At 38.2% G+C, this 4,848-nt stretch overlaps 1 long non-coding RNA gene across 1 annotated transcript; it reads left to right on the top strand.

The window, feature by feature from the left end:
* Window positions 1-385: 385 nt before the first annotated feature.
* On the top strand, window positions 386-1,519 carry LOC150036339 (uncharacterized). The gene is made up of 2 exons (XR_016529845.1): window positions 386-882; window positions 1,067-1,519. It is a non-coding gene; the product is annotated as an uncharacterized LOC150036339 (long non-coding RNA).
* The last annotated feature ends 3,329 nt before the right edge of the window (window positions 1,520-4,848 follow it).

Here is a 4,848-nt window from a genome sequence, read left to right on the forward strand (position 1 = left end):
TTTAAGGGCATCTGGTATAATTTAACCTTTTATTATTATTTCTAACTATGTTTTTATTCCTTTTTGTGTGCGGGTTACATAGAATGGAAAGGAATATGTTGTGGATTCTATCTCACTTTTTTAAAAATAGAGTACTAGATAAAAGAGATCAGAGGGTGTATCGACACATCTCAACTAGATTGACACCTCTTTAGCATCGTGATCATACCTGAATTGAGAAGAGATGCATTCCATGAAAGAAAATGATTCATATACAAAGAGAGCTGGAGAATAGTTCGCAACAAAAAAGAAACAAAAAAGGCTAGAGGAAAGGCTTCTAATCAAGAGGAAAAGTGTATTTAGACAAAAAGTCCCAATTTCCCAATCTGTAAAATGGATCTAAAAATGTAATTTGGGAACGATCAGAATTCAGCCAAGACTATCAAAATTCTATACTTTAGAGCAATAATGATATTATTGACACAGCAACTGCCTCATCTTCATTCTACAGTCGCCAAGCGGGAAGAATTCTTCAACTAATTTGATTCAAAATTATGCCTCATTCCCCATCTTTGGAGTTTCAAATTCAATTTTAAAGCTTCGTTGAAGTGCTTTTGCAGCAAGAACGGAACTACCCCACGAAGCTTTTTAGATGAGTTCCAAAAATTTCTTATGTTTCTTCTTTTGGGTATCTCTCAAATTCAAGAATTTCTTATTGATATGTTCAATTTTGTTGTTTGAACTTATGGTGATGCAGTATTTTGATTTTAGGGTTTTTCTGCTCTGCCACGGGATGTCCCTGGGGATAATCATACTGCTTGGAGCACAATGGCTCTTTACATTTTCAGTCTGCATATTCCTTTGAGTCTTGGAAGTTTGTCTTTGGTTTCCCAATTAATGCATGTACCCGTTCTTGATCCTTAAACTATGGTTTTGTTTCTTTGGATTATATTTTTTGAACCATCACTCTGAATTTAACTTCATATATATAACAATCTTAAGTGCTCTTTGGCATATGGGTTTGGCTTGAATTTCAAAAATATTGATGTTTATGTCATTTGATAAACATTTTTGTGATTGGCTTTAGCATCAGGTTGATACCCCCATAACTGCTGGGACTACCAACTAACACACTTGTAGAGCCTCGGGGCCAGCAGCATCATATTCAGGCTCTAACTAGCATGGAGATAGGCATCCATGTGATCCTTCCTAAGCGGGGAGTGGTGACCCCGGGTAAAACCTAAGATAAGGATAAGCACGCTATACTGACAACGGTGGCTCCATACCCTGAATGTCAACTTTCGTGCAATAGGGAGATACCAGTGATGCTTAGTTTGGTCTGTTTCTGATTTCACCCAAACTACAGATTTAGCAACTTCCTTAGAGATAACAAGTTAGACAGCTAAAAGAATTGGGTATTTGCATCAGCTTTTGGAATTGGGTTCCTTTTGTCATTACTTTTCCTTACATCACTTCTTGAAGAAAGATTGATTGGACCAAAGGTTAGCATGATGAATTTATATCTTCTTTTGCTTTTCAAGGCATTGTTCTATCTATTAATCACATATATATAATATGGAAATCATTTGGGGGTGTTGGAATGGCTATTCGATGAAAAGTGACAGGAACGGAAGCTCAAAAATTCACAGCAGCTTATAGAACTTGCAAAACAAAAACCTTCGAAAGGCTGATTCGCAGATCACACTCTCTTTAAGACGTTTCGCAGCTTTGCCCTTTGTGCAAGCAGATTGGAAAGAATGACATGCACGTTGTTCGTAGTAAAAAATTAACAGAAATGTTGTTGCACACGCTAATTGTCTCAGACAAAGAAATAAAATCATCAATCATATACTTATACCCACAAACACAGTAAAGAAGTTAGAACGGGACACGCTAATTGACTCAAACAAAGAAATAAAATCATCAATCATATACTTATACCCACAAACACAGTAAAGCAGTTAGAACGGGACACGCTAATTGACTCAAACAAAGAAATAAAATCATCAATCATATACTTATACCCACAATCACAGTAAAGCAGTTAGAACGGGATCAAATCCACAGGGAAACTAATGACTAGCAAGGTTAATTAGAGAATTCCATATGACAGGGGTTTGATTGGATTTGAGGAAACAATGACTAAAAATTAACACGCAGCGTTAAGAAACAAAATTGAGCATGCAAAAAGGGTTTGATCAAATCAATGAAAAAGCCTTGAGATTAATATGTATGTTTTATATTTCTATCATTAGGCACTAATTAATTTTACTAAATCTATGAATTCCTCAAGAGAATCTAACAGCTCAATTAGCCAAATTTGATATTAAATCAAATCAGCTCTAATTCAATATACAACTCTTTCTTTTTAACGAAATACAAGTTAAAATCAAATTGCATTACGAAAGGGTTCAATTGTTGAGACATACTACAAACCGAAAAAGCCATATGTTATAGCATGTTTAATTAGGAAAGATTAAATCAGGGCATACATAAGTTTGGTAAAAAAAAATCTAGACTTTACACATACGATCCTAATTTGCACAACTAAATCAATCAATTTTTACATAGGCTATGAGATTTTGTAAACAAGAATTTCAATAAACTAATTTAATTCAGAAAAATTCCATTAATAGTCAATCAAATCATACCAAATATTTCACAATGATTAAGTAAATTAACTAGAAATCCTTCAAGAATTTAAACATACAACGAATTCCAAGAAAGAGTTACCTAGCCTTGCATAGGCATATTGAAAAATCAATCAAAGATGTAAAAAGTAGGCTGAATATGATGAAATTTGCACAACAATTCAACTCAATCGGCTCCTAAAAACATCCTCAAACTCTAATTTTCTTCACACCCCTCGACTGAACCCAAACAACAATTTATAGGTTGGTGCAAGGCCGCAATGCTATGGCAAAATAGATGACAACGTTGAGGAACCATTGAGGAATCATTGCAACGGGGCTTTGACGCTTGGTTATGCACGTGCGGATGGGATCGTCCGTTGAAGTTCATAGCATTGCAACGCTGACCATTCTACCTTTCAGCATTGGGCAGGCACGTTGGGGTGGCATCACAACGGTGGCGTTGTCTATCTTCAAAGTGTTGCAATGCTCGGGGTAGCATTGTGACGTTGCCCTGCACACTAGCATACTGCCTTGAAGTGTCAAACGAGCATTGGACTTAGGCAATTTAGGAGCATTGCGACGCTGAAACAAGGTACTTTGGTCTTTTTGACATCTTCGCTCAGTTTGGTGCATCCGACTTCAATTTTCCATTCTTAATTCCAAGATGTCATACAACCAAAATCCCGTGGACATAGTATGCGATGCATGTTCCTAAGATATGCGTTGATAATCATGCGTCGATGGTCATGCATTGGACTGATAATGCGTTAATGAATGTATGTGATGACCATACGTCCTGCCACAAGTTTTCTTGTACTCACACCAAGTATAACGCGAACGCAAGTTTCTCGGGTAATCCGAGGTCGAACACAGGAACTTGTAGCTATATATGTATGTGGTGATATGCATGCGGCGGTTTGAATAAAAGAATGGAAGGGATGTTGCTACGTTAATCCTACTCCTTCTTCTATCTAACAGACAACGCAATGAGAATATGCATGAAAGGTAGAGATACGAAAAACCTTGACATGAAATAAATATGTGGGAAAATAGATAAAATGCGGAGATGTTTTCATTGCAACCCTTAAGAGTGACCCCAAGGGCAACCCTAGTCAACGCAAGCCAATGCGATCATGCTACACTCATGCATGGAAAATCATTTTCCAATGCAAATACGGTACTCCTAAGTCTAGGACGCATGTGTTGAATGCAAAAGTGTCCATAGAGCTTATTCCTAAGTCTCTACTCTTTTCTTATGCGATGATGCAAAATGCACACAACGTTGCGGTGACCGCACACAATCGTATCCTATTTCTAGGATGCATGCGATGGTTAATAGCAAATAGTGCTTATTTCTAAGCTTCTATCTCTTGTATTATGTGTTCTAATCTAACTCTCCCGAGCCTAGATTCTGACCTGACCTTCCCAAGCCTAGATCCTATCCTTAGACTACCCTCTCGAGTATCCCTAATGGACGAATGAAGCATACATAATACAAGACAATCGCATGAACTTGGTTGACGCAAGATTGTTACTATCCCTAGTGAACAATGCATACATTGCTTAATACGTCCAACCACTTACCCTCCCGGGCAGTTGATTGTTGTTGACTTCACTCATAGACAAGCAATGTGTTAGCCTATAGACAGGCGTTGCAGTAGCTTCATACTAAGCAAATAAGATTGCTCACACATTTGCACAACGCACACCTCTTGGTGGGTTGCTACATACTTCATATCCCTAATCCACATGACTAAGTATGCGATACCCAAGCAATCCTACTAAGTGATGCAATGAAAGTAAAGATGCTAAGCAAAGAAGATGGAGATGGAGGCGAAGGAACAGAGAAATGCATTGAAAACAAATTGTATTAATTCCTTAATTCCAAGATGTCATACAATACAATATAAGAAAGAAAGGAAATGGAAATGACCGGCTGGAAGCAAAGGTTTTCTCCCAGCGGATGTGCGTCAAGGCTGTCGGTGGTGACATGGATGGGTGGAGGAACTGACTCTTTCGAGATCTAGCTCTAGTTGAAGGCTTCGGTCGTCACTCGGAATGGATGCAGGAGGTGAAGAACTCCCAAACTTCTTCTCATGCGTTTGTCTGGATTGCAAGGATCCGCCCTAGGCGAACCTCAGGTGAAAACCTTGGATCCCTTGAATTTCTGCTCATCGGCTTCTATTTATAGAGCTTGGGTCGCCAACAGCATTAATTGGACTGCTCTGAGTTCGAC

The sequence above is a fragment of the Benincasa hispida genome, chromosome 5 (genome assembly GCF_027475165.1).
Source record: "Benincasa hispida cultivar pf3 chromosome 5, pf3_genome.v1.1, whole genome shotgun sequence".
Classification (NCBI taxonomy): Eukaryota; Viridiplantae; Streptophyta; class Magnoliopsida; order Cucurbitales; family Cucurbitaceae; genus Benincasa; species Benincasa hispida.